This window comes from Benincasa hispida, chromosome 8 (genome assembly GCF_027475165.1).
Source record: "Benincasa hispida cultivar pf3 chromosome 8, pf3_genome.v1.1, whole genome shotgun sequence".
Lineage (NCBI taxonomy): Eukaryota > Viridiplantae > Streptophyta > Magnoliopsida > Cucurbitales > Cucurbitaceae > Benincasa > Benincasa hispida.
In genome coordinates, this window is record NC_143485.1 from 60791737 (window position 1) to 60804223 (window position 12487).

Here is a 12487-nt window from a genome sequence, read left to right on the forward strand (position 1 = left end):
ACGGACTCTATAGCAAAAGTATATGCCCAAAACAGGGGCCTTTACAAACCAAATTTGTAAACAAAATAAAGCCTTAAAACTAAGTATCCTATCCCAAAACATCCATCAACAAAACCACATTCATATTAAACCTATTCATTGCATGAACTTTAAACATAATACAAAATAAGTAAAACCCACCAATACTGTAAAAATTGATTAATAAAAAAAATGGAATTTGGGATCAGTAAACCAGCAAACCTGGCTCTGATACCAATTGAAGGAAATCAAAAAGAAGAGAACCTTGAGCGAAAGCAAGATCGTCCCAATTCTCATTTATCATTGAATGTAAGCTTTTACAGTAAATAAAGAACAAGATATATATTTACAACATGCTTTAACGAAGGAAAAATTTAAGGTTTCAAAAACCCATACCTTTGAAGACTTTCTTCAAGAATCCCTCGAATAGTATATGAACACTACCACAATGGTTTCCTCAGTATTCTCAGGAAAAGAACCCTTGAGTGGTGGGCTCTAACTATTTTGGAAATGAGGGAGTTTGATTTGAGTAGAGAGAAGGAAGAGTTGAGAACGTTCACCAACAATTCAAAACTCACATAACAATTTCTGTCTTTCTCACAGTGTGTGTTACAAAGAAGAAGACTCTCTCCTTTCTTTCTAAAGAAAAAATACAACAATCACCCATTTACGTGGGTGGAGAGAAAATAGGGAAAGAGAGTTGTAATTCTCTCCCTCATTTTAAATTAAAATAATATTTGATATATATATATATATAACATATATTAAATTATATGTTATACCAAATATAACATATAGCCTATAGTTTTAATATCGTATAACATACAATATAACCTATAGTTTCTTTTCTCTCTCATATAGCGTTTAATATAAATCATAATTATATTAAATTTAACAATTATGAATCCAATTCATATAATTAATATTTGAATCATATTCAAATATTTATTTCCTTTTATTAATACTATAATGTCTCAAATACATTATAATAATTATATCACATAATTAAAATAACTTAATTATTATAATAATTAAAATAACTTAATTATATCATATATAATTAAATCCCTCTAATAATTTGAACAATTCAAATTAATACAAAAACTGATTTTCATTTAATCCTATTGAGCTACCAAGGGGACCTCATGGATCTGTAGCTTGAAGCTTTAACAATACATGAATAATTAATCAAACTTTTTAATTAAATTATTCACCATCTGTTAACTGTCGGGCACTTCATGAAAGACCGACAGCTGCACTCTTCGCACTATAGATATATTTCTATGTCCAATGGATATAAACAATCAACAATACAATGACCCTTCATAAATTACACATAAGTACAGTTGGACAAAATTAACTTTTTGGCCTTATAGTTACATCTAACTCCTTAAGTACCACTGATCCTCCTAATGAACAATAGATCATAGTTCAACAATGACTAAACTTCTCTCGGGCCAGGAGAGGGTGTGGCACCACATTGTTCAAGCCTCGGAATCAGCCGTTAAGGGAGCAATTTATCTACTTACCCCTACATCGGGAAAGAAGTGAATTCCTTCTTGTGTAGCTATGTTCCAACCTCCCCAATCAGATGAATCCCCAAAATGGTAGGCTTGTTGAGTCGACGATCTGCCCACTCTTACCCATACAAATCAAATGACCGCCCTTATAAGCAGAAGTTCACAACTCACTCAGGATTCAGGTTATGTTACCTATTGTCATCTTGGTGAAATGTAAGTCTCTTTTATAAGCGGTGTTATATAATGAGACAAACATTTCGTGGTTCAGTCTTATACAAACTCCTTTGTATAAAATATCCTCGCTCATATGTTTCTATACATTAATGATCAAGATTAGATCATTTGTAGCACTTTACAACAATTATAACATATACAAAACGGGTCATACTCGTAGTGTCACCAGGATAAGGTACCCAACCTTATTCATCTACTACAGACCATTTAAGTTATCACTTAAACATGACCCACCCTTATATCTCTACATACATGTTTAAGTTACAAGATAACCTTGGATGTTAGTTTATTGGTTTGGGGTTAATGCAACTAAAATATGGAATAAAATATCATATATTTTATTAAATAAACAATGAGTTTGTTCAATACATTTACAAACTATAGAATCCTATGAGATTTAGGGCATCAACCCCAACAAGATGAATCTCGGGACATCTTCATCCAACCTCGATCGAGATTCAAAGTGAAATCAAGCGAGATTATACTTAAATGGCCTGAAGTCTAGAATATGTAGAAAATGTACAACCTAGTAATCAAAAAATGTCCATATAAACATAGAATGAGGGCAAATTTCTCAACTTTTCACACAACTTCTAAACCCTAACATCAAAATAAAATCTTTAACTAAAACGGAGAGACTAGTGAAATACCTTTCATGTAACAAATGGAACCAACAACGAACAGATGCAAAATCACTTCGAGATTCAAAAGAAATTTAAAAGAACTCTAATGAAGAAGAAATGTGAGAAATTAGTGGGAATTGGTGCATGCAAAAGGTGTACTGAATCGGTGTGTGAAGAAGCTAATGCATCGAGGGTATTTTAATCCTTTCACGCCACTACTTTATTTGAAGTTGTAACGTTACATTTAAATCTCGGGGCCGAGCTTGAGCAAGATGGCCAGAGAAAAACTCTTTAAACGAGTTTTTCAAAAGTGTACTATTTCTGTAACGTAGAAATTAAAGAGAGTTATTCTTTACAATTTCCCCTTATTTTAAGACCATTTATGTCGAAAGGCCTTTTTTTAATTTTCTAGGCTTAATGGGCTATGCACGATCGTGCATAAAATTCATAATGAGAACTGAGTGATCGTGTCTGTTGATGTAAGTGAGATTGTGTATGTTGATGTCACGATTGCACACATTTTCTATACAAATGATAATTTTGTTTTTTGTCTTATCATTGTGGATACAAGTCTGTTTTAGCTAAATGACCACTCATTTTCATATGATTTTTTGCGTTCTTTCCAACCATGCATATAAAGTAAGCAAAATGCTAAAACATGTTTAGTTTTAAACGAATTTGAATTTGAATTTTGTTGTTGTTGGAAGGAAAAGTAAAAGAGACATAGGAAACTGATGGCTTGTGAATGTGATGAAATAATGATGTGAAATTGTCGTGGTGAACTATGTATTGCACATGCAAGTTTTCCTAGAAAAATCCAAGTATAAACCTTACTATGTTTCCTGGTAAGTCCAGGGTCGAACACAAGGACTATTGAGACAATATGCGATGGTAAATTTTTGGTTCCTTTGTGGTGACAAAAACAAATATTTGGTTGGTATGTTGTGTAAAGTAGAAATCTTATGCGGCGAAATTGAGTAAAGAGTTAATGACAGCGAAAGTTACAATGAGTATGCGGGGAACGGGTTGAGAAGGGATTTAGCTAACACTTCCTAAGATTGCGTTCAAGTTATGCGATCATGCTACACACATACAATAGCATGTCATATCTCAATGGAAATGCCATGGTTCCTAATTTAGGATGCATGCGATGTATACGATAATGTCTATAGGATTTATGTCTAAGCCTCTATTCTTGTCTATGCGATGACGAATGATACACACATACACAAGAAAACCGCATACTATCATATCCTATTTCTAGGATGCGTGCGATGCATGATAGTAAACAGAACTTATGTCTAAGTCACTATCTCTTGCTCATGTGGTTCTAATCTGACTTTCTCAAGCCTAGATTTTAACCTAACTCTCTCAAGTCTAGGTTCTTTCTTTAGACTACTCTCTCAAGTATCTCTAAAGAGTGATGGACGCATACATAAGACAAGATCATTGCATAAAATGAAGATCTTAGGTCATGCTAGCTAAGTGCCTCTCAACCCATTCAGAAATTTAGGCACTCATGTGCAATGTGAAGAGATAGAACAGATGTAGAGATGCAAATTCCATTTTATAAATAAAATCAGAATACAAAACGACAATGTAAAATAGGGATAGAACGCCCGGTAGCAATGTCTTGCTCCCCGAGACTTTTACACTGTGTTATACTCTACTCTGCCCAAAAGAATGTTCTTGCTTTCGCAAGTATCGACCCTCTCTTCGTTCTCAGCACTTCCCGACAGCCTCTCAAGCTAACCTGGAATGATCTTTTGGCGTCTTCTTCTCTTCATTCGCCTCCATCTTCTAAGTATAGAAATTGCAGACTACGGCTATCTATGGTCTATCTTCTATGAGTATGGCGAACTATGTATATTTCGAGCTCCACAACTCCGAACTAGAACTCCTTTGACGAAGGTGGCCCTTGGTATTTATAGAGCTTCAAGGTGAAGAACTTTTCTCTTAAATGATTGCAATGATGGGCGATCATTAATTCTTCTGTCTGATGCGCTAATTAATGATCACTGAAAAGTTGAGTGTACTTGCTATAGTGTGTCGTTAACCGCTTGTCAACTAAATTCGGATTCAACAGTCGTTAGATTTTCGTCCTATCATGAGTTATTATGCTCTCACCTTAATGTGTCGTCTTTATGCAGCCACCTACTTAAGCAAATATTCACGAGCGCATACGATCGCATAGCTTTGCGGTCGCAATCTTCTAATGCATTCGGGCGCCGAATTCCTTGGATTGCAATTTGCTTTGCGCCATCGAATTTTTCTGCACAAAATAAATAAATTAGCTGCTTTAATGCGATGGGCGCATGCGATCACAATGCTCTCAACTTAATGCTTTTGGACACGATTTTACATGTTTTTACCGTCGCATTCCCACATTGTTTTATATCTTTGCATTGTTATAACGTGCATTTTAGCCCGTTATCACACCCCCAAATTTAAAACAATGCTTGTCCACAACCATAAACTAAAGATTTTCTTTAGAGAGTCAGTCGCCTTTTCCTTACCTAGATTTCTCAAGGTATCTTATTCAAATCTTATGAACCAAAATCTTCTTAGTTTCTATCCAGGTCTCTCCTTAAAATATTTCTAAGACTTAGGGACAGCAAGTTTAACCTTCAAAAAGACCTCACTTGTTTCCAGGACATCGCATGATTTATTTCAAAAAGTTTTCCCAACCGGGGTGTTTCCAAATGACTTTTATCCTTGCATAGTTTAGATATTCTTTCCGTGACCTTGCGTCGATTCAAGTGCCTAGCCTTCGTTTTGGCTTGCCCCCACGGGTGTCATGCGAGCATCCAACTACGAGCAGGGCGCCTTTTTCTCAGTCTAAACTCATGCTTATTTGGCAGTGGAGTTGCGATCACTTTATTTATGCGTTGATCACGATTCCTACCTTCGTTTTGGCTTGCCCCCACGGGTATCATGCGAACATCCAACTACAAGTAGGATCCGATCTCAACGTTATTATTTCTTTTTTTAGATGTCTAAAGGTAGTAAGGTTGAAAATAAATGTAATAAATGCCGACATCCCCAAATTTAAATGCAGCAATGTCCTCATTGCTGATAAACTGAAAGAATTCATGCAATGCTCTTAGAAAGTTTCATAAAAGTCAGTTTGAAAGAAAGCTGGTGGACCATTAACTTCGAGAAATATTTTATGAATTGACTGTCCTAAAATTAAGTTGATTCTAATACATGCGATGAGAAATAGAGAAGTGTTTTATCATTGAAATCATAATTGGTATGGAAAATAATGCGGTGACTAACTAAAGTAATTGACATTTAATGATTATACCAACTAAAGAGGATGTGATGATAAAATTATCAAAGTTAAAAATGAGATGCGAGGATGCAAATTTTGGAATAAACAAAGTCAAAGCAAGATACAACCCCCAAATTTGCTCTATTGCCCACATCATCTGTGATCGCATCCTACTTTACGGCGAGCCGATTTCTTCGATTGCAATGGCTGAACGAACTAGTTGCATTTTTCAGTTATCGCATCATCTGTGATCGCATCCAAATTTGCTCCATCTGTGATCGTTGCTAAAAACATCGAGAGGGTCAAAAATATAAAAGATAGATTTAAAAACTTTTCTTCTTCTTCTTCTTCTTCTTTTTTTTTTTTTTTTTTGAAATTGATGGTCAAACTTGATGGTGTGAAAAGGGTATAAAAAGGATAAAGGATATAAAAAGATAGAGCGAGTTCATGAACTAAAGATTTCAAAGGATATTTCAAAAAGATTGCATCCCTGATGAGTTTAAATCGTATGATTTCACAGGGACTGCCCACTTCTTTTTTAGTCGGAATTCCTCAGGTCCATTGAGAATTTCTCGCGATGCAAGTCTTCTCCGTGATATATTTTGACTCTTTGCTCGTTGACTTTGAATGCGTTGCTCCTGTCCTCATTGGATAACTCAACCGCTCTATGCGAACCTTTTTTATTATAAATGGACCAGACCATCGTGATTTTAACTTTTCGGGAAAAAGTCGTAGCCGAGAATTGTACAACAAGACCTTCTATTCGACTTGGAGATTCTTCTATCATAGTTGTTTGTCATGCCAACGTTTCGCACGCTCCTTGTAGATCTTGGCATTCTCATATACTTGAGTTCTCCATTCGTCAAGCTCGACCAACTGAAGTTTCCTTGCCTCCCCTGCTGTCTTCAAATCAAAATTGAGCTTTTTCACTGCCCACATTGCTCTATGCTCTAACTCAAGCGGTAAGTGGCATGTCTTTCCAAATACCAACGCATACGGGGACATGCCTATAGGTGTTTTATAGGCGGTTCTGTATGCCCATAAGGAATCATCTAGCTTCATTGCCCAATCTTTGCATGAAGGCTTCACCATCTTCTCTAAGATCAGCTTGATTTCCCTATTGGACACTTCAAATTGGCCGTTTATCTGTGGATAGTATGCGGTGGCGACCTTATAGTGGATATTATACTTAAGCAGCAATTTGTTGATGACGTTATTAACAAAGTGGGAGCCTTCATCATTTATTATGGCACGTGGAGTGCCAAAATGAGTGAAGATATTTTTCCTCAAGAACTTGGAAACTACTGCCGCATCGCTTGCGATGCACAATACCACTTTTACCCATTTGGAAACATAATCGACGGCCAATAGAATGTATTTGTGACCATTTGATGGTGGAAATGGCCCCATGAAGTCTATGCCCCAAACATCAAATGGATCCAATTCTAAGATGATATTCATGGGCATCGCATTCTTCCATGAAATGTTTCCCGTGCATTGGCACCGGTCGCATTTTATTGAGTAGTCTCTTGTGTCCTTGAATAAAGTTGGCCAAAAATATCCATTTTGTAACACCTTTGCTACAATGCGTTGACCTCCAAAATGTCCACCATATGGTGAGTCATGGCATTTGGATAGTATGCGCTGGTAAACAGCTTCTGGTACGCATAGGCGCCAAATCTGGTCTAACTCCCTCTTGTAAAGATTTGGCTCATCCCAATAATATGATTTATATTCGTGTCTAACCCGCCTCTTTTGGTGGGCTGTGTAGTTCTCAGGAAATTGTTCACAAACCAGATAATTGACCACATCTGCATACCATGATAACTCTTCAATTTTAAACAGTTGCTCATCTAGGAAGGTTGCGTTCACCTCCGACTGGTTGCGGTCAACTTTCGAATTTTCTAATCTTGATAGGTGGTTCACAACCCGGTTCTCTGTCCCTTTGCGATCAATGATTTCCATGTTGAATTCTTGAAGGAGGAGAATCCATCTAATCAACCTCGACTTTGCATCTTTCTTTGTCATTAAATATTTAATTGCTGAGTGGTCGGTGTGCACGATCACTTTGGATCCCAGCAAGTAAGCTCTGAATTTCTCCAGTTCAAAGATCACAACAAGAAGTTCTTTTTTAGTGGTAGTGTAATTTGTTTGGGCAGGGTTCAAGGTTCTACTCGCATATGCGATGGGGTGTAGCATTATTTTCTCCGTTTGCACTAGCACGCCCCCATCGCATAACCGCTTACGTCGCACATCAACTCAAATGGCTTTGTCTGGTCTGGTGCGATCAACACAAGTGCGGTTATCAATGCGTTCTTTAATATCTTGAATGCGTTGAGGCATTGTTCATCAAAGTCAAAAGTTCTCTCATCCTCCAATAACGCATTCAATGGTCGAGCAATCTTTGAAAAGTCCTTCACAAAACGTCGATAAAATCTTGCATGCCCCATGAAGCTCCTGATAGACTTCACATTTGTTGGAGGTGAAAACATTTCAATGGCCTCAATTTTTGCCTTATCCACCTCCAGCTCATCCTTGGAGACTTTTTGCTCGAGCACAATACCTTCCTTCACCATGAAGTGGCACTTCTCCCAGTTTAGCACAAGGTTCGTCTCTTTACATCGTCTCAGTATCTTCTCCAAATTGTTTAGACAGACTTCACATGTTTTCCCATACACCGAGAAGTCGTCCATAAAAATTTCAACTGAATCTTCAAGATACTCAGAGAAGATGGCAATCATACACCTCTGGAACGTGCTCGGCGCATTGCATAGTCCAAACGGCTTGCGGCGAAAAGCAAATGTTCCGTGGGGGTAGGTGAATGTGGTTTTCTCTTGGTCTTCAGGAGCAATCATGATTTAGTTGTAGCCTGCATATCGTCCAAAAAGTAGAAGTAATCATTTCCTACTAAGCGGTCTAGCATTTGGTCGATAAAAGGCAAGGGGAAATGATCCTTCTTCGTTGCCGCATTCAGTTTGCGATAGTCCATGCAAATCCGCCAGCCAGTGACGGTTCTCATTGGTATTAATTCATTATTTGCATTTGAGACTACCGTCATCCCTCCTTTATTGGCACACATTGCACGGGGCTGACCCACGTGCTGTCGGCGATTGGATAAATAATGCCTGCGTCCAACCATTTGATTATCTCCTTTTTCAACCTTCTTCATTGCAGGGTTTAGTCTGCGTTGGTGTTCGATCGACCCTTTTTTATAATCCTCGAGACGTATCATGTGCATGCAATATGCGAGGCTGATTCCTCTAATGTCTGCTAGTATCCATCCTATTGCTTTTATGTACTTTTTCAGGATGCTCAGCAGCGCATGCTCTTGTTCTTCTTGAAGTGCAGAGGAAATTATTACTGGTAGAGTTTCATTTTGCCTCAGAAAAGCATACTTCAGGTGGCTTGGCAAGGTTTTTAATTCCATAGTGAGTGGTTGTTCCAAGGATGGTTGTTGTGCTTTTCTCTCTTCATTCAATGTCAGTTTTTCTTCCTTGGTTGTTGTTTCCTCGATCATATTGCAGGTTACTATGGATGCGGTAGCATCCTCTCCTTCATCTCCATCTTCAGCTTTCTCTTCTTCATAGTAGCTGGGTTCATTGTCAGAATCTGTTAGGTCTTCCTCTTTCGGGTATTTCATGGCTCTAATAATGTCAAACCTGAGCTTCTTTCCATTCACACACAACGTGATCTCTCCCTTGTACACATCAATCTGAGTGCGACCAATGGATAAAAATGGTCGTCCCAGAATGATGGGTACATCTTTGTCCGCTTCATAATTGGGGATGGTGAAGTCTGCCAATAGGATAAATTTGTCAATCGAGACCAGAACATCCTTCACCTTCCCTTCTAGATGAATAAGAGACCTGTCGGCTAATTGAAGAGTCATCGTCATAAGCGTCAACTGCCCACATTCAACTGTTTAAAATTTGAAAGGGGCGTTAAGTTGATACTGACCCTGAGATTGCAAAGCGCTTGCCCTATGTATATCCCGCCAATTGAGTAGGGTATCGTGAAACTTCCAGGGTCGCGCATTTTCAGTGGAATAATGGTTTTTGACCTTTTCGTTAACGCCACGATTGCAAACTTACCTGTGCTTCTTTTCTTCGTCACCATGTCCTTCAAAAACTTTGTATATTTTGGCATTTGTTCAATTGCTTCAATGAAGGGGATGTTGACATATAACTGTTTCAGCATGTCCATGAAGCGATGGTACTGCACTTCATCATTTTTCTTTTCTTTAAGTCTCTGAGGGAATGGTGGCAGCTGTATTTTCACGGCTCCCTGGTTCATAGGCTTAGAAGTGGACGCAACTTCTGGTTCCTCTTGAGTCAACGGGATCTAGGGTTTCATCGCAACTGGAATAGCCTGACTTGGCTCTTTCTTCTCTTCTGTCACTATCTTTCCACTTCGCAAAGTCACAACTTGACATTGCTCCTTTCTCGTATTCGTTGAGTTACGCGGGAGCTCAGTTGAACTTGGTAATGCCTCTTACGATCTACTTTTGAGCTCCCCCGCAATCTGTCCTATCTGAATTTCGAGATTGCTAATTAAAGTCACCTGATTCTGGAGTACTGTTTCTTCTCAATATACTGCTTTAGTAAGCTCTCCAGAGATGAAGATTGCAGCATTTGTGAACTGCTAGCTTGATTTTGTGATTGACCATTTGTTCATGGGAAAAATCCTGACAGCCCTTCTTTTTGTGCCATGGGTTGAAAATTTTGTTGTTGATTTTTCCATGCAAAATTAGGGTGGTTTCTCCACCCAGGGTTGTAAGTATTGGAGAAAGGATTATTCTTTATGAAGTAAACAGATTGTGGATTCTTCTGACACTCTTCCATCAGATGGGCTTCTTTGCAAGTGGCACAACGTCGCTCGTTTGATCGATTGTGTTGACCTGCCCTCGATGCGTTCTTGGGCCACTGATTATGATGCCTTGTATTAGATTCATCATCGCATTCATTTTATTTTGTAGGGATGTGATGGCCCCATTATTTGCGTCACCTTCTTTAATTCTAAGTCGTTGATCGTTTTCCCTCCAGTCTTCGTGATTCTTCGAAATGCGATCAAGGATATTTTTCGCCTCGTCATACGTTCTGTCTAGCAAACCTCCAGCTACTGCCGCATTGGCAGCCGTCTGCGATGCAGGGTTCAACCCATGATAAAAGATTTTCATTTGGAGAAAACCGGGTAAGCCATTGTGTAGACAATCTCGCACTAGTCTTTTAAACTTCTCCCAGGCACCACTGAGTGATTCATCAATATCCTGTTCAAAATTTGTGATCAACTTTCTCCTTCTTGCATTCTCCGTTGGGGGGAAGTACTTCTTCATGAACTTTTCAACTACTTGTTCCCAAGATGTGATATCCCCTGGTTAGAGAGAATAGGCCTATTTCTTTGCTTGGTCGCACAATGAAAATGGGAACAGCGTTAGTCGAACCTCCTCAGCTGTGATATTTGGGAACACAAAAGTGTTACAGATTTCAATAAAACTCCGGAGATGGCCGTGCGGATCATCGCCACGCCTACCGCCAAACTGTTCGAGAGTCTGAATCATCTGTAACATAACTGGTTTCATCTCGAACCCCGATCCGTCCAGGGCTGGCCTCATGATTCCGGGTGAGAAATCATAGAGGCTGGGCGACACATAGTCCCGGATGGGCCTATTGCAATCGTTCGCCAAGAGAATGAGGTTTGCCATGATATTATTTGCGTTTGATGCTCTGTCTTCTGGTTGCTCCGCCATGTTAGGATTTCTATCTTGCTGTTGTTGGCGGTTGTTTCTTCTTCTTCTTCGGAAAGTTCTTTCAATTTTTGGGTCGTAGTTGGGCTCAGGAACTTGTCCTTCGCTTATACGATGCCCGTTTCTTCCCTTACCAATGGAGAGGCAGTGCACAGAGGTTGAAAGCTGCAAAGTGAATCAAAAAAATTACCATTAGCGCGATATATACTGTCATAGTCCCCGACAACGGTGCCAAAAACTTGATGGCTTATAAATGTGATGAAATAATGATGTGAAATTGCGGTGGTGAACTATGTGTTGCACATGCAAGTTTTTCTAGTAAAATCCAAGTATAAACCTTACTAGGTTTCCTGGTAAGTCTAGGGTCGAACAAAAGGACTATTGAGACAATATGCGATGGTAAATTTTTGGTTCCTTTGCGGTGACAAAAACAAATATTTGGTTGGTATGTTGTGTAAAGTATAAATCTTATGCAGCAGAATTTAGTAAAGAGTTAATGACAGCGAAAGTTACAATGAGTATGGGGGAACGGGTTGAGAAAGGACTTAGCTAACACTTTCTAAGATTGCGTTCAAGTTAAGTGATCATGCTACACACATACAACAGCATGTCATCTCTCAATGCAAATGCCATGGTTCCTAATTTTAGGACGCATGTGATGTATATGATAATGTCTATAAGATTTATGTCTAAGCCTTTATTCTTGTCTATACGATGACGAATGATACACACATATACAAGGTGACCGCATACTATCATATCCTATTTCTAGGGTGCGTGCGATGTATGATAGCAAATAAAACTTATCTCTAAGTCTCTATCTCTTGCTCATGTGGTTCTAATCTGACTTTCTCAAGCCTAGATTCTAACCTAACTCTCTCAAGTCTAGGTTCTTTCTTTAGACTACTCTCTCAAGTATCTCTAAAGAGTGATGGACGCATACATAAGACAAGATCATTGCATAAAATGAAGATCTTAGGTCATGCTAGCTAAGTGCCTCTCAACCCATTCAGAAATTTAGGCACTCATGCGCAATGTGAAGAGATAGAACAAATGTAGAGATGCAAATTCCATT

General features: G+C 38.6%; 1 non-coding gene across 1 annotated transcript; it reads left to right on the plus strand.

Annotated features, from left to right (window-relative positions):
• Positions 1-10861: 10861 nt before the first annotated feature.
• LOC120084265 (small nucleolar RNA R71) lies at positions 10862-10968 on the plus strand. The gene has a single exon (XR_005483630.1). It is a non-coding gene; the product is annotated as a small nucleolar RNA R71 (small nucleolar RNA).
• Positions 10969-12487: the final 1519 nt, after the last annotated feature.